Source organism: Nycticebus coucang, chromosome 10 (assembly GCF_027406575.1).
Source record: "Nycticebus coucang isolate mNycCou1 chromosome 10, mNycCou1.pri, whole genome shotgun sequence".
Classification (NCBI taxonomy): domain Eukaryota; kingdom Metazoa; phylum Chordata; class Mammalia; order Primates; family Lorisidae; genus Nycticebus; species Nycticebus coucang.
The window spans coordinates 44,788,925-44,814,908 of record NC_069789.1 but is presented as its reverse complement, the minus strand read 5'-3'; the positions used below and the strand labels follow the sequence as shown (position 1 = coordinate 44,814,908).

Here is a 25,984-nt window from a genome sequence, read left to right as displayed (position 1 = left end):
CTCTTTTTATTATAGATGATCATTGGCAAAAATAGTTAAGTATGTAATTTTTACACTAAGGGTTTACTTTACAACAGATAAAAAAAATACGAAAGAACTTTTCAACTTTTAGGCCAGGGGCTATTTGCATGTGCTAGTTTCAAGTATTCCGATTCTAGTTAAACAATGAGTATTTTCTCTGCTGGATGGTGGGTCCCTAACAGTAGCAATCCAGAGATGCTGCCTGCATCTTCCCCCACCCCTGGTTACAGTCCCAGGTTACAAGGACTCTAAGAAGACCAATTTGGCCCCCAAACCTGAGTGATGTGCATTCTTAAAACCCCGATGTACCCCAGATAAATCTAACTTCTTGCTGCCAGATCTTAAGGAAGGTTGTGTACTATAATTTTCTCATCTGAAAAATGTAGATAGCATCTGTTCTATCTAACTGATAAGCATGTGTGGAAATAGATGCAATAAACGGAAAGCTCTGGCGTTCAATAAAATCCATTCTCTGCTCAACCCCATCAAAACCCAACTACTGGAGGAAAAAAGCAATATATAAATATTAGGGTTTCTTATCCTCATCTCTCTATATTTTAGGATATCAAAATGATATGTTATGGTGGAAAGAATCTGAGAAATATGCCAATTTTTTGGTCCTGAAATTTAAAAAAAATGCTCTGGGATGGGGGAACTTGAGAATAATTTAACCAGTAAGGCATTCCTAGTCATTTATCTGCATATCACCACAATGTGGACAAAACAGAAGCTTCTACGAGGTGAATTCATACTTACCAGAATAAAGAAAATCAGGCTCTTTCTCTCTTTGACAGATAAAGCTCTCAGAATGGGTCTTGATAAAGTCTCCCTCCCCTCACCCCCCAGGTACCCCCTACTTCCACCCCAGCCAGGAATTGAGAGATAGCTCCTTCTAGCTACTTTAAAAGAGAACAAGGCAAAGGAAGGGAGGTTCTGGGTAAGATTTCCAAAGCCAGAGAACTTGCAAGTATCTAAAGAAGCCAGTATTTATTTCAGGAAATTAAAGAGTAAAGACATGACAAATGAAACAACATAAAGCTAAAATATGTGTGTATAACAATTTTCTATGCAAAGAATGGTCATCATTGTTAATTGTGAAAACTATCTTTGGATCCAAGAGGAAGAAGTGTATTAGAGATCGAAAAAATATGATAAAGCCTTATCTTGTATCTGGTAGATCTCTAGGATGTGTACACCTGCCTTCCCAAGAGGTATGTAAGAGATTCAGGTAGACAAGAGCTTCCTACACTCACTACCCCTCCTCATAAAGGCATCTCCACAGCTTCCTGAACTCCTAGCTAAAGGTTGTCATTGCAACTTTATGCAATGTTTTGCTCCAAACAATTCACTAATTCAAACTGTAAATCTTTATTATAAAGATTTCCTTCTCCTAAGCAGTAATTCTCTCTGCTCTGGTGGGGAGAGGAATGATTTGTTTTTTTGTTACTGGTTATTTATAAGATATCTACTCTAGATTAGTCCTGCTTGAGTGACATCCTAAATGGCTCCATTCCCCAGCAGTACTCTGCTTCTGATGGGAGACTGACAACCTCTACTTAGAATGTCTTTCATGGTACACAATGAAGTGTAAAACTGCTGTGAAAAAGCCCATGTTTCAAAACAAACCATCTCTATAATAAGCACTTAAAACACTTTTCATTAATATATTTCTTTGTGTATAAAACAAAAGCTTAATACTGCAACACGGCCTTTGACAATTTTTTTTTTTTTTAAATAAACACTATTTCAATTTTTAGCTAGGCCAAAATAATGATTGAGATTTTCCCCTACTCCCACTCCCTTACTGCTGGTGAAAATCGTGTTGTTTTCAGCCCAAATTTTAAAGTTCGATAAAAATCCAAAAGCAAAAGCCTGCATTAGTAAATATAGAATCTAACAACCTTTCTATCTGAGGTATTAGCAAATGCCTTTGGTCTAGAGAGATAGAGTCCTGTCTAATTCTTATCTGAATTTGCAATTAAGACTTCAGAGCTACAGATATCTGTACACAGTTCCGTACACAGTTCTGCTCTCTTAATTTCAAATGGCTGGGCCCCAATCAAATCAGGCTTCAAATACACTGAAAAGTAAATGCCTAATGTCTAATTGAACTAATAGATAGCATTGTTTTTAATACAGCTAATGCTTAATGCCAGGTTTAAGCAGGCAGGAGCTGTAGAGTTAGGAGAAATGAACAAATGAACATCATTTAAAAAATTCAAAAAAAGAAGAAAGAAAAGACTCCCTGGAAAACTTGTCATGAAATTATGATCACTCAATTCCTTCACAGAAATAGAAAAGCAAGCCAATTCACATTGATACTTTGCTGCCACGCTTCCTTCTCCCGTGACCTAAATGTGTTCTGAATTAGATTCCCATTCACTGCCATTAATTGTCACCTCCAATAGAATATTGTAAGAGCCTCAAAATGAAGCACTTACAAGTTTTCTTTTTCAATCTCTGTGGGCTTCTCTCAGTTTATCGCAAATGAACAATCATGTTGGAAGGGGCTCCGTCTGTTTAATGTCATTAGCGATTGTTTCATAAAACAAACAGCCGCTCCACCATTCGGCTGTAGTTAATCTTAAATCTAAATGTGGCGGCACTCAGGGAGCGCCTCAGACGTGGTCTGTTCTCTCCAACGCAGGTCTCTTAATCTATTGCAAGTCAAGGCGCTTATCTCTCTGCTCAGTTCAGAGCAGGGATTTCTTTGTCCAAATACTAAACCAAACCCAGTTAACGTTTTGCGTCCAGACTTTTTTTTCTTTTTACCTCATGGGCAATTTTTTTTTAAGTGACTCCAAGTCTACAGTATATTTATTGATCGACTGTACTATTATACAAATATTTTCCCACTACTGACAAAGTCAAATTCTTTGTCAGGTTGGCGCCTACAAGCCAGGCCTAATCAGCAAGTTGGGGGATCTTGATAAAAGGCTAAACGGAGAACACACAAGCACATTTACAGACCTGGGAATGATGAAGACTTGGAAAGTCAAAGACTTCAGGGTCTTTACTCCCCTGGGGTCTGATTAACCTCACAAATTAGGCTCAAATTCTTAAATAACAATAACACCATTATTTCGGATTTATTTCATCACAGGCATGGTCCCAAGCACTTAAGTGTTTCACCCACTGCAAAAGCCAAATGACCCTGAGAAAAGGTATATTTTCCCCATTTTCAGATAAAGCCACTGAGGTTTAAGGAGGTGAAAAAACTTGCAAGAGGTGACACTGCTAGGTATATTTTCCCCATTTTCAGATAAAGCCACTGAGGTTTAAGGAGGTGAAAAAACTTGCAAGAGGTGACACTGCTGGTACTAGGCAGATCCATGATTTACAACAAGGTCTACCTGCCTTTAAAATATATGTTCCCAGCCATAAGGCCCTTTTAAAATTGGCCGTCACACCAATATGAAAATCCATGTCTGTACAATTGTATATTCTGGGAGAGTTCTAATTTACAAGTTTTTCTACCTCTGCCAGACAATGTGCCCCACATTTTCAGTGGGAAATATTAACATGGTTCTAGGCTAGAGTTTCCAGGAGCAGACACCCACCTGCTGCCGCTCAGGCTGAGCAAACGAAGGTCACTTGAGAGTTACAATGAATAACTTCCCAGTTTTAGCCTCACAGAGAGGCACTGGCCAGGTTCTCTGACTTGGTGTCCCTCCCCAGGGCCCCTCCACTCACACCGTCTTCCTTCCATTTGGAACCCCTGTTAACCCCTGCCTCCTCTCCTTGCTTTCTTTCTGGATTTTCTTTTCTTTTCTTTTTTTTTTTTTGAGACAGAGACTCATTTTGTCACCCTTGGTAAAGTTCTATGGCATCAAAGCTCACAGCAACCTCAAACTCTTGGGCTCAAGTGATTCTCTTCCCTCCGCCTAAGCCTCTGGAGTGGCTGGGACTACAGGTGCCAGCCACAACACCCGGCTATTATTTTAGAGACAGGGTCTCACTCTTGCTCAGGCTGGTCTTGAACTCATGAGCTCAAGCAATTCACCAGCTTCGGCCTTCCAGAGAGCTGGGATTACAGGGGTGAGCCACCAGGCCTGGCCTTTATATCTGGATTTTTAAAGGCCTTTGTTGTCTTTAAATTTCTTTAAGCCCCATAATACAGCCGAAAGATTTGATAGGGGCCGGGCATGGTGGCTCACGCCTGTAATCCTAACACTCTGGAGGCTGAGGCAGGTAGATCACTTGAGCGTAAGGGTTCAGACCAGCCTGAGCAAAAGCAAGACCCTGCCTCTACTAAAAATAGAAAAACTAGCCAGGTATTGTGGCAGCAGCTGTAGTTCCAGCTACTCAGGAGGCTGAGGCAAGAGGACTGCTTGAGCCCCAGAGTTTGAGGTTGTTGTTAGCTATGACTCCACCCAGGGCACAGAGCGAGATTCTACCTCCCCCCCCCAAAAAAAAAGAAAGAAAGAAAAATATATGAGAGGGTAGAAATCAAACTATGAAGCATATTACATCGTATTGAATAGTCTAGTCGTTCAGTCCACCAACCATTTAGAAAACATGTACCGAGCACTAGGCTGGGCACCAAGTATGCTAATATTTGCTTCCTACTAAACCTACTATACCAACAGAACAATCTCTCTTGCTGTAATAATTTGTTAAAGAGAATCTGAAGGTCACAACTTATTCATATTTCTCAGCTCCTCAGAGAGGATAAGCATTTTTGCCTGCAAGTATTTGGCTATCTGGTTCCCTCAGCCTAGTACATGACCTCTCCCTCCTCACTTGGCTAACCCCTACTCATCCTTCAGATCTTAGATCAGATGTTCTTCAGGAATACGCCCCCATTTGCTCACCCCTAAATGGGCTAAGTGTCTCTCAGATAGATTTCCATAGCACCCAGGGTTTTCCCAAGTCATGGCATCACAGCCTGTCCATGTCCCCCACAAGTCTGTCAGCACCATAAGAAATGGGGGCCTGGCGGCGCCTGTGGCTCAGTGAGTAGGGCACCGGCCCCATATGCCGAAGGTGGCGGGTTCAAACCCAGCCCCGGCCAAACTGCAACAAAAAAATAGCCGGGCGTTGTGGCGGGCGCCTGTAGTCCCAGCTGCTCGGGAGGCTGAGGCAGGAGAATCGCGTAAGCCCAAGAGTTAGAGGTTGCTGTGAGCCGTGTGACGCCACCGCACTCTACCTGAGGGCGGTACAGTGAGACTCTGTCTCTACAAAAAAAAAAAAAAGAAATGGGGGCCAATCTTGTTTATTATTGCCTCCCCAACACAAAAGACAATGCCTGGTACAGAGGGAGCACCCGATAAATAATGCCTATAAGAATGGATGAATGAAAGGGTACCTGTCTTAGAGATCCAGTACTAATCCCTATCCAATAAAAAATATCTTGCTGGCTGTGTTGGCACATGCCTGTAATCTATGCTACTTAGGAGGCCAAGGAGAAGGACTGTTTGAGGCTAAGAGTTTGAGACCAGTCTGGGCAACACAACAAGACTCCATATCTAAAAAATTACCTGGGTAAAGTGGTTTGTGAATGTAGTCCCAGCTACTTGAGAGGCTGAGGTGGGAGGATCACTTGAACCCAGGAGTTCAAGGCTGTAGTGAGCTATGATAACACCACTGGACTGCAGCCTGGGAGGCCAAGCAAGACCCCATCTCTAAGAGAATAAAAAAACTTTTTCATTATTTAAAGATCTCAAGTTATTTAAAAATGGTGACAGAAAAAAATATGTATATATGCACACATATATATTCTGAAAAAATAATAATATGTATAAGAATAAAAACATAGAAGACTGTAAGAATATGTACAAATATATAACATACACATACTGAAGAATGACAGTTAATTGATATCCACGGCCTGGGACATTGCTGTTTTAAAATTAGAATTGAGGGGCGGTGCCTGTGGCTCAGTGAGTAGGGCGCCAGCCCCATATGCTGAGGGTGGCGGGTTCAAACCCGGCCCCGGCCAAACTGCAACAAAAAAATAGCCGGGCGTTGTGGCGGGCGCCTGTAGTCCCAGCTGCTCGGGAGGCTGAGGCAGGAGAATCGCATAAGCCCAAGAGTTAGAGGTTGCTGTGAGCCGTGTGACGCCACGGCACTCTACCCGAGGGCCGTACAGTGAGACTCTGTCTCTACAAAAAAAAAAAAAAAAAAATTAGAATTGAGGAGAAATAAAGGACTTTTTTTTTTTTTTTGAGACAGAGCAACATCTGTCTCAAAAAAACTTGTGGGCTCAAGTGATTCTCTTGCCTCAGCCTCCTGAGTAGCTGGGATTACAGGCACCTGCCATGATGCCTGGCTATTTTTAGAGACGTGGGTCTCACCCTTGCTCAGGCTGGTCTCAAACTCCTGAGATCAAGTGATCCACCTGCCTGGGCCTCCCGGAGTCCTAAGATTATAGACATGAGAGCCCCTGCGGCGGGTTGGAAATTTTGAATGGAGTTACAAGTGTCCCAAAAGGGTAAGCAACTTCAGCAGAGGGATGGGAAGATGGAAGACATGTACATTTTTTGCGTTTTGTAATTCTGACCTGGGAAATAGATACTTTATCAAGACATGTTTAGAATTCAATTCAATTTGACCATTGGGCCTGAGCTGAGAGGTCAGGTACACCACTACACATCACGAGGTGGTCAGAGGTGATGAAAACATTCCAATTCTAAGCATGTATGCCTGGGTAGAGGAACGGAAAGCAGGGCTAAGACAGCAAAGATCCACAGAAATTCCTTTAAAGGACTACACGCTTCTTGTTTGCTCTGTCTCCTTTGCCCACATAGGCTCCACCTCGCAACTCTAACCCATTTTTGGGTTAGAGTTCCCAAATTCCACCTCAACCGCCCACAGTAATGAGATATCAAAGTCTAGAAAAGTCTATAGAAAGTGAGTTCTATATTCTTATTTGCTTCTGGAGACACTTCCCGTACTAATACTCAAGTGTGACAATTACTGTCTTGATCTACAAAGTGAGCAAGTGGGTTCTACCACCTTACACTTCCTTCCTTTCCACTAGATCTTCCAAGGTCAGCTCTGCCTCAAATGATTATTTCTTAATTTATACAGTTAATGAAAAGAATATACTGGTATTCAAAAATCACAGAAGATTTTTAAAAGTGTCAAATTTCACTAATGGAAACCAGAAAACAGAAGACTCTTCCAAGAAATTTTATTTCCTGACTCAAAGTAAATGTTTGTTGAGGGAATAAATGACCTATAATTTCACTGTCACCACAATTATCTATCCCAGCAAATCTTAAATCAGAATGGCTACAAATAATCAGATGGGCTGAACTGGGCTGACTATCTAAAGAAAACAACACTTAAAAAACAAAAATAACAGCAACAATAAAATACTCTCAAAAGAAGCAAAATTAATCTTTTACCTTTATTATCAAACACAGAAAACCTATTCTTTCTGTAGTGGGTTAAAACATGGCCACAATTTGAAATATCTTAATACTCATCAAGTAAAGGAAAAAGTTCATTTACAAGTCCTTTCTTCCTTTCACTGGTATGTAATTTGTTTCCTAACTTCAGGTATACAGCTGGGAGCTGTCCAGCTCTTCAATGCATTTGCCATTTTTCAGGGAATGAGTTTCCTGCTTTACAGCCCGAGGGTGTCTACTTAGTTCTCCAGTTGTCTGACTCTCAAGTACTGTGATAATGGTACCTTGTAGTGGCTATTAACAATAACAATAGTAATACCAGCACTCTGCCAAGTGCTTTAGACCCATTGTTTAATCATTCTCACAACAATATTCCAGGATTGGAGTTATGTTATTATATGCCCCTTTATCCTACAGATAGGGAAAATGAAGCTTGGAGGGCTTGTGCATTGCCCAAGGCCATGCAGCTATTAAGATCAAGCACCCTGCCATAACGGATGGAGCTAGGGGAGCATATTTTCTACAAGAATTCTTGGGTCTACAAACTTGACTTAATTCTTGAGCTCAAAGTGCATTCCCAAAAGAAACTGAACACCAACATTAGTATAGAAGTACCTTACACAAATCCCAGGCTAAATTTTCTTTTTGTTTGTTTTGTTTTTTGAGACAAAGTCTTACTTTGTCACCCTTTGTAGAATGCTCTGGCATCATAGCTCACAGCAACCTCAGACTCAGACTCTTGGGCTCAGGCAATTCTGTTGCTTCAGCCTCCTGAGTAGCTGGGACTACAGGCACCCACTATAATACCTATTTCTAGAGACGGGGTCTTACTTTAGCTCAGGCTGGTCTCGAACTTGTAAGCTCAAGCAATCTACCCACCTAGGCCTCCCAGAGTGCTAGGATTATAGGTAGGAGCCACCGCTCCCGGCCTCAGGATTAGTATTTGAGTGAAATTCCTGAGATGGTATATTTTTGATAACATATACAGCAGGCATTTAATAAATGCTTTTTTTTTTTTATTGTTGGGGATTAATTGAGGGTACAATAAGCCAGGTTACACTGATTACATTTGTTAGGTAAAGTCCCTCTAGCAATCATGTCTTGCCCCCAGAAGGTGTGGCACACACCAAGGCCCCACCCTAATGCTTTTTGAAGGGCCGGGCTATTCCCAGCTACTGGGGAGGCTAAGGTAAGAGAATCAATCACTTGAGCCCGAGAGTTTGAGGTTGCTGTGAGCTGTGATGCTACAGCACTCTACAAGGGCAACAAAGTGAGACTCTGTATCCAGAAAAAAATTCTTCTTGAGTTGAACTCAAAAACCTAAGACCACTAACTCCTACAGAAAAAAAAAAAAAAATTGTAGGATCAGTTTCTCATCATTCATAGGCCAAAAAAGTAATAAAAATGGGTTAGTGGAGGCAAAAAGCAGGGACAATTACACTGAGAAACTATTTACGTGGGTTCGTGGCATTAATAGGAGAAAATCAGCTGAGCTTATTTCCTCACATCTGTATTTTGGTTTCCTTCCTAAATGTATTGAATGAACTTTCATATAATATTTAACAAAAATGTCTAGAGTGTGAATTTTTTTTTAAACTCTTAGGCTCAAGTGATCCTCTTGCATCAGCCTCCCAACTAGCTGGGACTGTAGAAGCCACATCTGGCTAGTTTTTCTATTTTTAGTAGAGACTGTGTCTCACTCTTGCTCAGGCTGGTCTCGAACTCCTGAGCTCAGTCACTCCACCTGCCTTGTCCTCCCAGAGTGCTGAGATTACAGGCGGGAGCCACTCTGCCCAGCTGGGGTGTGAATATTTTCAGTCTGTACCAGGTTGTTTGTGGTCATGAGACCTCTTCAGGAAGAACTACAATAAGCCACTAAGAAAAACAAAATCTTTATTGTTTGTGGTGGGGGAGGGGGGTAGTCCTTTGCTCTCAGTCACGGTGGTTACATTAATTTTGGATTTTTTTTTTTTTATAAATTCTATTTTAGTTTGAGTAGCTGACTAACAAGATACAGCAGAAGATAAGTAGGAAAGAGGGAGTGAGGGAAGAAAAACAGAGAAGAGAGAAACCTTGACGCAAATCACCAAAGGGAAACCTGGTTACTAAAGTAACGTGTGCTTAGTGTTTTCAGCTCACAATCAAAGATTTCCCCCCTTGGTACTGTAGGGCTAAGTGCAATTTTTCTTTTATCGTCTTGAAGTTACTTTCCCCACTTAAATTCACTCCAACACTAAGTTGTTACGTTTCCACTCTGCCTGGGCAGCAGCACATGGCCAGAAGAGCTGAACTTCTGGATCCTAACAGGTGTAGAGGTGAACTGATCTCAGACAATAACCAGCTCTGGGTATGCTGCTCAACGTCTATGGTCCTTGGTAACATCATCTTTTTTTTTTTTTAGACAGAGTCTCACTTTGTCACCCTTGGTACGGTGCTGTGGTGTCATAGCTCACAGCAACCTCAAACTCCTGGGTTCAAGTGGTTCTCTTGCCTCAGGATCTCAAGTAACTGGGACTACAGGCACCCACCACAATGCCTGCTATTTTTAGAGATGGAGTCTTGCTCTAGCTCAGCTTGGTCTTGAATTCCTAAGCTCAAGCAATCCACCCACCTCGGCCTCCCAGAGGGCTAGGATTACCACACCCAGCCAGTAATGTCATCTGTAAAATAGAAATAATAATGGCTCTTATCAGGTTTCTGATTATTAACTACAATAAATGTAAAAACTTAATGAGCACATAGTAGTATTCAATGTGTTATAGATGTGTAGAGGAAAACACTTTGAAAAATAAATACAATTTAAGAAATACTGAAGTCAATGCTGGGAGAAGTCAAAGCAATGTACTGTAAGCCCCGGGACTTCCATGACTATCAGAATCCCCAGGACTCTTCCTCATGCAGATTTCTAGACCCCGGTCAGACCTACAATGTGTCTCTACGGGTTTGGATTTAAGAATCTGCAAATATGCATTTTTAACAAAGTGATTTTTTTTTTTTTTTTGAGATAGGGTCTCACTCTGTTACCAGGACTACTATACAGTGATCCTCCTGCCTCAGTCTCCCATGTAGCTAGGACTACAGGCACGTGTCACTACACGGGCTCATTTTTCAATTATTTTTTTTTTTTTTTTTTAAGGAGCAGCTTTCAATCTTGCTCAGGCTGGCCTTGATCCTTGCGCTGGGTCTTCCCAAAGCATTAGGAGTACAGGGGTAAGCCACTGGGTCCAGCCTTCTCTACTTGATTCTTTCTTTTTCTACTCCCTTTTTATCTTTTTAAGAAATGAAGTCTATGTTTCCTAGATTGGAGTCCTGGCCTCCAATTCCTAGTCTCAAGTGATCCTGTCATCTCAGCCTCCCTTAATAGCTGTGACTAAGAGGCATGCAACACCACACTCAACCCTAATTGATTCTTATGTTCTCTAAAATTTGAAAATTTCTACTAGCAAGGCAGAGAAATTTTACCATGAAGAGATCTGACAGGAAACAGATGACACATTGAAACTGGGATAATTCTAAGAGGGTTGACTTATAGGGGAACCAATTTTAAGAAGACTAATTACAGAGCATAGGGCAAGCACAAGAGATAGAGCAGGGACGGGCTGAGGAGCAAGTGGAGCTATTCCAGGAGACCCAAAGGCAGAGGCCCAGGGGAAGGTGGAGCCTGGAGAGGGGGAGCTGTGTGCAGCCTCTCTAGCACCATTGCTATGACCTTTGGTTGAGGGATACAGCCCAAATAAGGCGAAGAGGGAGGTAATTTGGAGTATAAATACCCTGTTCCCATTCTTTTTTTCTTACTCTTATCTCCCACTGAGCTTTCCACTGGCTAGAACTAACCAGAATCCAGAAAACCCTGGAGCCCTATAGATGTGGCTCTCTGTGCCACTGGGGCAGAGAGAGCCAGTGGGCAAGGTTGGTGGTTGGCCAGGAGGAGCAGGTGGGAGATATCTCACCTGGAAAAGAAGCAGGGGGTCGGGGCAAAGATGGGAAGACATTGAAAATAAAATAGCTCATTATTCACACCAATAATGATGATAACAGCTCTATTTATTGAGTTTTTCTTATGTTCTACCATTGTAAGGATTTTTTTTTTTTTTGAGACACAGTTTTATAATGTCATCCTCAGTAGAGTGCCGTAGTGTCACAACTCACAGCAACCTCAAACTCTTGGGCTTACGTGATTCTCTTGCCTCATCCTCCCCAGTAGCTGGGACTGTAGGGACCTACCACAATGCCGGGCTGTTTTTAGAGATGGGGTTTCGGTCTGGCTCAGACTGGTCTCGAACCTGTGAGCTCAGGTAATCCACCTGCCTCAGCCTCCCAGAGTGCTAGGATTACAGGTGTGAGCCACCGCACCCAGCATATTACCCCAATCTTATAGATGAGAAACACGAAGTAGGGAAAGGTTAATTTATCTGCCTAGGGTTATAGTTTGTTAGCAGAAACCCAAGTTTCTCTAGGCAAGTTCACTAGTGTATCAAGTTTATCCAGTCCCTGGGGACCATGCCGACAGTTCCAGGGCTGTGTTCTCTCAAAGATTGCTCTCTGAGGGCAGAACATCAGCAAATAGGCGGCACAAAAGTGCCTGGCATGGGAGGAAACCATGAAACGTGGTGGTTGTCCAGACACTAAGGGAGAAAGCCTTGAACACCATGCCTTGGAGTTGCTTCTTTTCCTACCTACTGGCAGAGAGGCACTCCGCTGCCTTCCCACGCTTTGAACATGCTGTTTCTGTAACATGGGTACTGAGCTAATCCCTGGACTTGAGCTGAACTTGCCCTGCTAAAGCTGGAGACAGCTTTATTGTTACTCACAAATGAAGTATTACGGATCCCTGGGTCTTTTTCACCTTTCATTTCTTGCTCCTGATATAAAATGTTATATCAGGAGCAACAGAAACACAAACTCAAAATATCTCAAGGCAGTGGAGGTAAAAATAGAATGTAATAGTAAAGCAGAGCAATCTCTGTCACAAATCTTGTAAAGCGAACCTGTCGGTTTTTGATCTCTTCATTCAGCATCTTTGTCCTCACAGAGGTGCACGCACATGTGAAACTGTGACAAAAGAATCTGAAATCTGATCCTTATTATTAAATTGGTATTTTGTCTCCCTCTTTTTCTTTCTCTCTCTCTTTTCCTTAATCGATTTTTAGCCCACCATAAGGATAAAGATAACAACTTCCCACATAAGATGTTTGAGTTTATAGCTGCTCCTGGTTGGGGCGCTCCAGCGGTAACAATCGTGCAAAGTAGATAGTACGGGCAGAGGAAGATCGAGCAAAATGTTATGAACATGGAAAAGACAGCCCTGACTTTCCCCTATGCCTTCTATCTTTCCCATTCATTCTCACAGCTCCAGACCAACTCAGGGATTCCTCAGAACTCCTTGTATCTTTCCCTCTCATTTTCATAGCTTCAGTACAAATTCAGGAATTCAAAAGAAAAGAAAGAAAAGGAAGGGAGGGAGGGAAGCGACTTAGCCTTAAAAAAAAAAAAAAAAAAGAAAAAGAAATAAAAATCTGTTCATTCGTTTACCAGAGTTTTTCCAATACCATACGAACGGCTTTGGGACAGTATCACACTCTGGGTTTCAGCCCTAAAACAGCTATTCCTTTAAACTGACCCTGACTTAGTAGGAAAACTGGTGTGATGTTTGACGTGCTGGCCGTGAACACTTTGCTAACGAAGTTCTTAATTTCTCTCAGAAGGTAACCATAGACACTGACCTATTGCCAGCATTTATATAAAAAGAAAGTCAGAGTCTCTTATGAAAGTTCTACTTTATCTGTCACTGATCTCAATAATTCTGCTCTCTTGGGTCAGACATGACTCAGATCAAATGCCTCTGGCTGTAGATCCAGAACTCTCTGTCCATTATTCATTTAGTGTAGATGTTATATATTTGATTATGGTTATTACATAATCTCTTTTCTGATCTGAACCAATTTTTCTTCTTTTACAAATAAAACTTGAGGAAACTCTAATCATTTCTAATCACTGAACTCAAGAACTATACAGGATCTTAAAATCATATAATCCAACTCCCTGTTCTAACAGACAAGAAAACTAAGGCAGAGCAAAGGGGAAAGTATTTGTCCAAGGTCGTAAGTACCAAACTTGACTTAAAACGTAGTGTTTGATTTGTCTCATCATGCTGACTCAGCAAACTATCCTGCGTTAACAAGGTTTTCCTTTTTTTCCCTGTTCCTTATATTTTTAAAGTCGCATTGACTTCTAAAAAAAGAAAGGAAAAGAAAAAATACACAAAGAAGTGGGTACTGGCCAAAATTTCAAAGACACAATTTCTGAAAAATAAGGGCATAAGAAAAGAAGGGGTAAATCTTTGACCCTGCTGCCTAAACTGCCATTCAGATACATTAACCATAATCTAATCACCCCAATGTTTATCACGGGTTATGGTAACAATGACTTTAAAGCTATTTGAATAACAAGATACTGGCTTTTTGTCAGCTATAGCTCCACGATGTCTGTAATTTTCAATATATCTCATGGTGGAAAAATATAAGCAATCGCTAAGCCTTTGATTGCTACTAGTACAGTTTACTTAAACAGGTACACAACTTACGCAGTGCAGGGCAGATAGCTGAGTAAGTCGAAAGCAGGCACATGTGGGGGCTATGAGAAGGTGTGAATGGCACAGAAGAGTTCGTTATGTAATCTTTTTTTCTTCAAATGAAATGTTCTCATTATGATAGCTTACATTTATTTGGGACTTCAAAAATTAAGTATGCATTTTGATCCTGGTATAAGGTTTAGGGACAAGGTAGGTCAGGAAAGTGAAGTCTGTTTTTAAAAAAAGAAGGTGATTAAATAGCCGGGCATTGTGTCGCGTACCTGTAGTCCAGCCAGGGGAAGCTGAGGCAAGCTGGAGGTTGCTGTGAGCTGTGATGCCACAGCACTCTACTAAGGGCAACAAAATGAGATTCTGTCTCAGCAACAAAAATAAGTGATTAAAAATTGTGCATGAAACAATTCTTCCCTGAGAGGACTGGAACCTATTAGGGAGTGGACCCCTGAGATCAATGACTAAATTAAAAACTTTTTAATGAAGGGGAAAAGTTAACAAATTATTTGTACACAAATTGTTGCAACGCTTTATTATCGAAGAGGGCCAGACCATCATGAGCTGGGTGTTTTAACATACATTACATAATCTTCACAATAATCCTGAAAGGGATTAACATCTAACTTCCAGATGAGGAAATCAAAGCCCCGAACTGCTCTCTATGATCAGACTAAGGCCAGATAGTTAACAACTACAATATCCACACTCAGATTGAGGAACGCCTTGATCTTAAGTCCAATGTATATCCTTAAACTATGTTGCTCTACTATAGCCTACAAAACATTCACACCATTGAAAAAGTATTGGTTTTATATTTCAGGCAAACAAGCCATGCCATAATATCCTAATATCGATAATATCCTCACACAATCCTTATTTAAGAACATTTTATTTTGGAAAAAGGAGAAATTATTTTTATTCATTGATGTCCTACAATGATCCCATGAGGTAAAAATCATGTAAATAAGTTCAGTATATCAGGAAGCTCATTCTCAGAAAAGCTAGTATTTTCTCTGGCATCCCAGTCTATGAAGAACAGGAGTTGGGAACTAAATTCTACCATGTGGAAGCCTACCCTGTACCACTGTAGCCTTAACATAGAACTCATTTATTTTAAAAAATATTTCTATCATGAAATACTTCACAACAAATGCCTAAGACATGCTGTTTATATGAGAGGCATGAAGTAGATACTTCAGGAAAGGAAGGAAAAACAAAACAAAGATGTAATATTGCCTCCTGACCTCAGAGGGCTTACATCAGGAGGATGGAGGAGAGTGATAAAACCACTGTGGCAGGCAATATTTAATTAGCATCCCAAAATAAGAATGAACAAAGTGGAATTGCATTTCAGAGGGAAAAAAAAGATCACCTACAAACACAGTGCTGAAGGCTGCTTCCCAAGGGTGTCCTATGAGGTAGTCTCTGAATAATGGATTTTGACATGATATTCCAGGTAGACAGAATGACATAAGTAATCACAAAGAGAAGGAAAAAGAGTGGTTGGACCAATCAGTGAAAGTTTGTTGTATACATAGGAAATAGTGTAAGATAATACTGGAGAAAGATCATTAAAGACAATCAAAGGCCTTTATATACAACTGGAGGCCAAGAATACAAATCACTCTGAAGAAATATGGTGGCCTGAAAGGCCAATACAGAACTAGCTCAAGTGCACAGTTGGGTATAGATGGGTTAAATTTTTTATAACACAAAGGAGATTTGAGCGTGGAAAAAAAGGAGGCAGCCTAAGAGTTAGTTCCATAGTTCTGGATTTTTCAACATGACTCACCATTCATTCATTCCTTATAAATTGCTACATCTTTTTACCAGTTCATGTTTCGAGCATGAGCTCAGGTCTTTTAATGTTGGAAGACAGGTCAGCTATTTATTTTTGCTCCCTACCTAACTTTAACTCATAGTAGATTAGCATTTTTCATTCATCAACCAAATTTCTGCATATACCTATTTCTCAGATATTTAAAATCTTTTAAAAAATGGATAAGAAAAAGAATAATAATACTGATAGTAATAAATAATAGGTAAAAAATGTTAAGCCTTAAGTGCACAATATTTCACATACATTATCTCATCTCTAAAATACATATTTTAAACACCAAATATTTGTTTCATTTATGGATATTTTTTACATAACTGTTCAACAATTCCTGCCCTTTTTTCAAAAGCTATGTATTCATTGTCCAGCCGCTGCTACAATGATCTATCCATCTATCTTTCTATTCGTCCATCTGTCCATCTATCTACTTACCCACCCACCCATCTTTTCAATCACACATTCATTCATCAAATATACCTACTCTATGCCGGGGACTAGATAAAGCAAAGCATAAGTCTTGATTTTATATATTCCACTTCTTTTGTTTAGAGGCTGTCCTTGAACTCTTGGATTCAAGGGATCCTCCCAAGTAGGTGAAACAACAGGCATACTACCACCCCACACCTCATCTCCACTTTGTTACAAATAATTTTAAAGGTACGCATATATTTCTTTGTCAAATGAACCAAAAATTCATATTTCAATTAATGGGATATTTTTAAACATCCAAATATATAAGAAGAGAAAATAATACCTGCTTTTTACATTAATTTTACTCATATAATAAAGATGTTCAATAGTTTTTAACATAAATACACACATGCTTATAGCAGTATGTAAAAAAAATTCAATTGGAAAATTAAAATTAGGCACATTTCTAATTTAATGCCTTATTATCTTTGCCATAGCATGTGCATACAGTTATCTAATAAGTAAAATATGTAGAACAAGGCAGAGGAGCCCTGCCCTAAGGGAATTTATAATGTATTCTAATGTATTCTAATGGTGTGTGAAATATACATCTAAAGTCAGAATTTGTCAAAATTTTGTAACTGGGAGATGCTGATAACTATGCCCAAGTATGCGTCTAAAATATTCCTGCCATGGGAAAAAAAAAAGTCTTTATTTGATGATACTCATATATTGTATTTAAAAGCTTCCTTATGTACTGCAAGAAAAATAATTAATAGGCCTATGACTAAAAATATTTTGAGAAAATAATGTAAGCCAGCCCTGTTGTATTTATTTACTGTATTGTATTACTTTTTTCCTCTGATACCACTGGACAGACAGGTGGCAAATTTATTTTTAAATAAATTTATTTTACTATTTAGGTAGTATTTATTTTTGAAGTGTGTTTTCTTTCATTTTGTGAAAAACATGGCTAATTGGGGTAAAAATTGAAATTTCAGACCCCAAATTACGTGGTGAAAATTGAGAGTAATTGAGAATATGAGTTCTGGTCTTAGCTCTCCATGACCTTAAGTAAACATTTAACTTCTCACGGCCTCTGAGACTATCTCTTTACAACGAGGAGATGACATCAGTGTAAACTGATGGCAGTTCTATACAGGTGGCAGTCCCATACACTTAAATACCTATAAGGTCCAAGAGGGGACTAGGCAGGTTTAAGCAATCTGCAGCTGAGGGGCCTATGGTGACCTGAAGGGCGGAGACCCCGTCCAAATGCATTCACATCCTGGTCACACACTGTTCTGACTGTGAGACGAGGAAACAGGCAAAGCCTATTTGCAGTCCACAGCCAGCCATTTAGCAAAACCTTCATTGGATGATTACTAGGGAAATTTCCAGTTCTAAAATGATGGGCCTGTGAAGTTCAGCCCCCAAAAGAACACTGCCCACTCCTACCCTAATATCGCACAGGAAGAATTCAGTAGCTTTGGGAGAAGCTGCACATAACTCGTTCCAAAAGAGTCTTCAATTCCACAGCCTTTTAAAAACTTCTAGATTTATACAACTCTATCTTTATCCAATAGCTAGAACACAGTGTGAGAAAAACACTAATTCTGACACTAAGATAGGAATACTGAGTACCTAAACCTTCTCTCTCTTCAATTTCAGTTTTTAAACTGTCAAAACATGCTCTTTGGCATTCTTCAAGATCGAAGGATAAAATCTTCAGCTTGTGAAGTATGTGTTACTTGCCAACAACCTCAGATGAAGTTAGTTTTATGAAATAAAACAACATACTGAGTTGGGTTTTGTTTGTTTGTTTTTGTTGTTGTTGTTGTTTTCTTATGGACATCGTGCTTTGGAACTAGATTCCCAAATAGCTTAGTGGATCTGACCCTGGGTCAGATTACCCAGTGAGGCTAAGAAATGTGCCTGGGCAATAGCAACTCAGGGACACAGATACATTTCAATTTGATGTTTCTCAAAAAGGAAAAAAAATAGTAAGCTTTGGGCAAAAATCAGATTTCTAAAACTATCTTGTAGCTTGCCATTATCTTTATTTTTAATTACCTCTAGGTAGCAGATTAGGAGATGGGCATCCTTTCTAATGCACAACACAGTTTATAACAGTCTTAACCTACCCTGATCTGACCATTCAGATGGATAGAAGTCAAACAAGCAAATCAGGGTACGAAAAAAAAAATCTCAACCAAGGAACTTCAAGTTAAAAAAAAAAAAATTGTACTTAAAATACATATGCTTTCCTGTAATAGACATAATGAAAGACAGTGCAAACTGTTTTTGTTTTCAAGAGACAGGAATTATAAAATTGGATGGCGTACCAATCAGATAAGAGATTCGCCATGGAATTCATGCATTTTGCACACAGATAGAGCTTGTTTGGGGTTTAAAACTTTCACCAGAAATGCAATGATCCAATTTAAGCAACACAGAATTTTATTTACTCTGTGGACTGCCTTGATGTAGATATGGTATCTTACTAGGGAATTTATTTCCACACCACTGATACTGCTGAAGATTACCGAATACCTTAGGGATTGCTCTACTTTTGACAAAATTGTTAATTGTAGTCCACTATGAAAATGCTTTTGTAGAAATGATATTAGACAGGCCTGATGGGAGGGACAAAAAAGAACAAAGGAGGTATCAGGGCTTCAATAAATCTCCAAAAGATAGAAAAACATTCACAAATCTCCAACATGCTGTCTCAAAGGTCTTTCCTGGAGAGAAAGGATAGCGCTATCTTTTATGCAAGGGAAAATAGCCACACTCGGACCTCTGAGAAGGCTGCCGGGGATCAACGTGTTTTGAGGCCAGAAAAGATAAGATGAACAGTGGGGAGTAAAAGGCCTTAATAGGATCATCCACATTTGGAAATGAGAAGGTCTTTATAAATCAGGCAGTACAGACCCTGATAGGTTCCTCACCATAGATTACACTCTAGTCATAATATGCCAAAGAGCCAAAGGGATTTTATGTCCAAGTACTAGATGATTATAAGAATAAAACAACTAATATTTTTAAGTGTGATCTATTCTTTATATACCATTTCATTTAGTCTTGCTAACAATTCTATAAAAGAGATCTTTAGCCACAATTCAAAGATTCACAGCCAAAAAAGGCCACATAGCTCCGGAGTGGAACAGTCGGGAATTGAACCCAAAGTAGACTTTCTGATATCAGCACCAGCGTGGTTAGCCTCTGCGCTTCTTTAAACAGCTTGGTCAGAATTTGCTCTCAGAGGTTATAGAACTGGTGTTTTGGTAGCTGTGTCTGCCTCCTACCCCTCTGTGTTTTGGAACTGACAAGTGTAGGGAAGCATGAGAAAACCTTTAGTTTCTTTTCAAGATGATGATTTACCCCATGTCAAAAGTCTGCAGTAGGGGCCACAGCTGAGCTCCCTTCAGAGAGCTGCTCCTGTCACGGTGTGAAAGCACATGATGTTCCATTACACAGTGCGGTTGGAGGTTATGAATTGCAAAAGCAACATGAAATTCTAAACTTAAGTCTCCCTGCGCATCAGTCATGCTGTGCTATCATCATATTACCCCCTCATTTTATGAATGAAAATCTTTGTTGCTCAGCCCTCCAAACCTGTCTCTTTTTCACCCCCTTCAAATACAGTACCATACACCTTCCCAAAGGCACCCGTCATGTTTCCAAGCCATTGTTCACAAATAAAGACCCCGAAGTAACACAGAGCATGTTTAGGATATATTCATGAAAAGGGCTTGAATGCAGAGCTAAACCACATGCTCATGAAAAGCCTGCAAACGCTGTGACTGTGTATGAACAGCCTGTCAGGGGAAGGAGGACAGTGAATGATTTCTTTTCTTAGCTTTTATACTGTTGTTGGGAAATGCCACGTGTGTTGATGTACTAAGGAGAACAGAGAAATGCTGCCCTGTTTTGCAGTTTGCCATTTGCCTTTGTTACTGTAGTCCATCTATGTTGTGGAACGACAGTGTTCCCCGGGTTCTAAGTCAGACTCTTCCTGGTCTTCCCACTTTAATTATCCCCATGGTCTTGGCTCAGGTCATGAGCACTGCGATCCTATAACCAGGGCCTAACAGACAACATGACTTGAATATCCAACAAGCACCTCCGCTTCAAATGTTACCACTCGCTCCTCATAACCACTTCTCTTCTGTATTCCCCATGCTGGTGAACCACACTCCTGTATTTCTCATTGCTCAATCCTGACACCTTGGAGCCTTTCCTATGTAAATAAAGTGTTACTTTCTTTTTGGTAATATCACCCTCAGTGTATCACTCATCTCTTTACCCACTGCCACTGTCTTCATCCAGGCTACCCTCGCCTCTCACCAACACCATTGCAAGAGGCCCTGTAAATAATCCCCAACTGCGAATCTCACCTTGATTCTCTCCAGTGAAGCCAGAGTGATCATTTTAAAACAAGGATCTCTCTTTTCATTCCTCTATGCAAATCCCTATAACGTTGTTAGATTACTTTTTAAGGGCAGACTGCTTAACATGTTTTGTAACGTCTTTTTGGACCAGGCCTATGACTGCATTTAGAATCTTTTCTTATTATCACCTCTCCCTTCCTTACCAACCCTACTAACAACAAACCATAATAACTATGATCAGTATCTTACAGTTCTCTGATAATATTCTGTCCTTTGCACAATACAGCAATCACTTCCCATCCACCCGTCACACAAGTTTGTCCTGACTAAACCTTGTGTCCTTCAGGACATTTCCCTGCCTCCAAAGCTGACTCAGACGCAACTCATGTGATGCCCGGAATCCTGGCCTATCCCTGTTCTAGCTCTTACCACTCTGTTCCTGGGTCTGTATTCTTTCACTGGACTTCGTACTCTTTGAGGGTTGGGACTGTGTCTCATTCATGGTTGTGTATCCTCAACACAATTGTTAGCACAGTTTCTTATAGAATAATACATGCTGAATGGTGATTTCTAAGGTCAAGGTCTACATAAATATCCCATCTGTTGGCATAGACCCTATTTAACAGAACTCCTTTCAAATGTATTGGTAGTAAGGATTCCATAGAGCTTAGGAAGTAAAGATATTATAAGAGATGGGGACAAATCTCAAGAATCTCAAATCTTGATAAAGTTAAAGGAGAAAGTGGTGATATCGTGGCAGAACCGAAGGACAATCCTGATGGTCACACTGGGAGCATGGCCAGATGGGGCCGGAGGGGCCACACACACCCCCCCAGCAGTAGGTTATAGTGTGTTGTAAGGCAGGGAATGTGGACACAGAAGTCGGGAGGCCGAAGAGGGCACCTCGAGGTGCTTTCCCTGGGATTTGCCTCCACACCCAGTCACATCATAACCTTCTGAAGTGTGGCTATCACTGTTTTGGATTTATCTTCTCTTCCCAGCCAGGTACTACAAGCATGATCCATGGCACAGGGCATAATTCACCAGGGTAGCCTGCCTACACAGGCTGTAATCAGCAGTGACATATTTTGTGACATTCCTATATAAAAGATGACTAACATAAATAAAATGCCCTGTGTATTATGGGCTAACAGAATATAAAGCACTGCAGATAACATTCCTCCAGCAGTGAGGCTCCGGGACGTAAGCCAGTGAGAGACAGCATTCTAAGGTAATGCTGGAACTCTGTCCAGCAGCAAATCCCATTACTCAGCGGTACCCAGCCAGCGAGCAGTCAGCCAGCTCAACAGGAGGACCCTTTCAGCAAGAGCTAAGAAAGACTTTCCGCAGATACTTATGAATTCAACTCAACATCCAAAGCACTATTTTTGCTTTCATTCCACTCATTTTATCAAAGAGGTTTTCCTTTTGTAATATGTTACAGACCACTGAAAACAATTGATTAAAATCAGCAAGGAGCTGTGTTAAGAACAACAGTGCTGAAGTCAGATCGAAGTCTGAATCTCAATACTTACCACTGAATAATCATATTCCTGTTGGATAGTCATGGAGACTCGGTTTCCAACTCCTTAAAATAGGGGTCTTGTCTTACCCATCTCTAGAGTTCCAACTCCTCATACAAGGAGAGTGGGTACTTTCTACCTCTAAACAGACACCCTCCACTTTATAATTTGGCATTTACTATTTGGAAAGCCAGTAGACAGCAATGTTTCCCTGAAAAGCTGAGACACTGTTCCATTTACATCTCTCCCTGTGGAATGATCAAGGCTGCTATCAATAGTCAAGCCTAGCATTGCCTGCTGCCTTAAACGTGAACAATAGCTGGCTTCCCCTGCCTGGTACCCATCACTGCACACTAAAGATCAGAAGAGAGGTATGCTCAGATTAATTAACGAATAAGGGTTTAGGAGCCGTTTCGTGTACCTGGTCTCAGATCTATAGAAACTACAAAATGGACCAAACAGAAACACTTTTTGAAGATTGGGGTAAGTTGTCTTCTTGGACAAGAGGTCCTGAGATCTTTGTGTAGGGGAGCGACTAGAGAGGGCTCCTAAGAGGTGAGAGCTGGAGGAGGCACAAGTCGGCACAGGGAGCAATGAAAGTGCAATGCAGTGGGTTCCCCACCCTCATCCCGGAAGCTCAGAAGCACAGACGGACCATCAGAGTTGTCCCTGTTTGAGGCAAGAGAGCTGGTCCTTTGTAGCTCTACACTGACCAGTCCCTGGAGCTCTGGGAAAGGCACCTTCCTTTGGCAGGGGGCAATTCCGAGGGAGGGACTCAACGTGAATCATCATTTTGGACCACTGTAGGAAGAAACTGCTTGGTCCTACAAGATCTGAGAAGCACACCCCACACTGCCCCCTGCAGGGGGTTTTGTCCGGCCCTCCCTGACTCTGAGTTTACACATCCCTGGCCACATGGAATTAGAAGCCTTCTCTAATTTACCTTTCTAGCCCACCCCAGAGGTCAGAGGCTGGGCTCCCAGTGACCAGCAAGTGCTCTATAGACAACAACAGACTATAGACGTGTGGGAGGAGCTTTACCTCTGGCTGAAATTTGCGGTGTGTAGTGCACTTATTACAAAATTTTACTATTTGATTATAAATAATAAATGTTCCTCTGCTTTGAGGAATATTCAGTTGAGACTATACCTACAAGGAAGACGTCTCTAACTTCATTGTTCTGAAAGGAGGAAATAGTAAAAAATGAGGTTCATTCCTAAAACCCATCCAAAACACTAGAGTTGAGAGAGAAACTAAGCTTTCAAACAGAAAGCTGTCAATGGGGACAGGTTCTTAGAGAGGCATGTGAAGTAGCAGGGTTAATCTGTGAATTTAAGGGCCTTCTCACCATCCCGCCACTCAACTCGGACATGACAATGCCAACACAATACCAAAATACAAATCTGAACTGTGAGAAAATCCATTCTTCAGTGGTTATTCAGTCTTTTTGAATCTTTGTTATTATGTAGAAGCTTAAACTTTCAAGCTAAATATCCACAAGCCTCTAGGGCAATATGCAATCCAGTCCACTTCAGTGAAACTTCCACTGCTTTAAAAAAATACTACTGGTTACAGGTTTATTTATTTATTTTTTTCCAATAGTATCTCCCTATGTTGCCCAGACTGATCTTTTTTGTCTGTTTGTTTTGTTTTTTGAGACAGAGTCTCACTATGCCACCCTGGGTAGAGTGCTATGGCATCACAGCTCACAGCAACCTCAAACTCTTGGGCTTAAGTGATTCTCTTGCCTTAACCTCCCTAGTAGCTGGAACTACAAGTATGTGTCACTTTGCTCATCTTCAGTCCTATTTTTTGAATCATAAGGGATTCAAAATTATTTTAACATGTCTTCCTAATAACTTAGTCACACATGTTGAGGTAATTAGAAATATCTTGGAGATCAGAAAAGGGGAGGTAAGATTCACAGATGCAGGCGTTAGAAGAACATAACAAAAAGTTAGGGTTCAGGATGTAGGAAATGGCCTTGGACAATTCCCTTCTCTGTCTAAGATCAGTACCTTCATCTGTACAAAGGGCACGACAGTGCACCACTGGGTTAATGTTACAGATCAAAGGAGATGTCATGTATTAAGTGACCAGCACCAACATGTTACATGCACCTAGCATAGAAGCATGTTCGTTTCTTCTGCCTTGTTCTCTTCTACATAAATTCATTGAGGAATAAACAAAAGACCACAAGTGTGTTTCCATGGCTCACATCTACAGCAAAAAAAAAAAAAAAAAAGTGTATCAAGAGGACTCATGCAAAGAAATTGCAGCTCGTGTGCCAGAGCCAATGATTATACCTTAATACAACTTGACAGTTTTAATTTTTATATAAATACCACCAGGGCCTATCATTCACATTATGGATTCTAAGCTTAACAAATGTAATTTAAAAACAACAAAGCTGCTTTTAAAGGAGTACTGTCAAAGCGCTGACATTTTCAAAATTGAAACCGCTCCGTGTATAAGATTTGAAATGGAAAACCCAGCAATTCTTCTCTTGACCTGACAGAAGTTATCAGGATGGACCCTGGAAATGCCTGGACATTTTTTTAAGTTGAGTTATTGATAGGTTGGAACAATTTCTCATGGAGTCATAAATAGTTAGATATAGAATAAGAACTAGTAATTGTTGAAATTCACTAGATACTTACTAATCAGGGCTGGGCATAAATGATGCCTTTAATTGTCACAGAAACTCTGTGGATATGTTACTATAATTATCTTCATATTATATGAAGAAAGAAAAACTATTAAAAATTATTCAAAGAAAAAACTAGAGTAGAGATCTGGGGCTTTGTGCCTTTGATTCCAGATTATTCTTCTCTAATCTATATTATCTCTATAATACACGGGTCATTACAAAAGTTTTAAAATATGCAAAACATCAAGAAATGTAAAATCCACACAGACAGAAACAAATGAGCCCTCCCAGCAATGCCAGCCAGCCCAGCAAGCTGAAACTTGCACGGATGAATCAGAAAGGATGGTGTTAACCGTGTGTCTTGGAAGTGAAATAATGGACCATGACACAGTCTGGTCTCTAAACTTCTGTCGTGACCACATATAACAAATCACTGAGTTTCTACAGAAGAGAAAACAGAGTCCAGGGAGGAGAAGCAATTTCTGAGGCCCCATAGCTAGTTAGTGACAAAGCAGCGAATAGAACCAAGTTTCCAGATCTGTATTCTTTCTCACGTCCCTTATGTCCTCTCTGGGTTGTGAGTCTAGCACAAAAGATCAGAATAAAGTCAGAAAAACAATACACAAAAATGTTTATGACACAGAACTAGGTATTGGGACTGTATATAAGATTGCTTACTTATCAGTAGCATAGATGGATCCCATACTTTGGTATTTCAGCACTAAATTCAACTAGTAAATTTCAGAATAAATAATTTTGTAATATAGTCTAAAACAGTTACCTACGCACTTATTTTTTAACCTAAATTAAAAATAATAAAACAGCATTACTGTCTTGTCCAAAGCCAATAAGAACTGCATCTGGTGTGTGGGTAACAAGCATGTAGAAGATAGTGTATTATTATTTTAACTTCTCCACTATTTGTATATCACACTTCCTTTTTCAGTCAGCAAACATTTACTGAGTACCAACTAATATGACCGACACTGTGCTCAGCACTAGAGATATATCCCTGAACAACCCAAAAAACCTCTTTGCTTTGTGTAAGACCACAGAGAATCAGGTAAATTAGTTTTTGTTCTTGTTTTTTTCTTTTTTTTTTGTAACAGTAGTAGTGGCAATAGAATATAATAAACACCATATTTGCAGTCTTCGAAAAATAGCCTTCAAATTCTTCTTATTTCTCAATGTCCAACAATGAATTGTGTGA

At 40.3% G+C, this 25,984-nt stretch overlaps 1 protein-coding gene across 8 annotated transcripts in view; it reads right to left on the bottom strand.

Moving 5' to 3' along the window:
* The window catches only part of ESRRG (estrogen related receptor gamma), a 660,395-nt gene that overhangs the window by 270,435 nt on the left and 363,976 nt on the right, over positions 1 to 25,984 (bottom strand). The gene's annotated exons all lie outside the window — the stretch shown is intronic.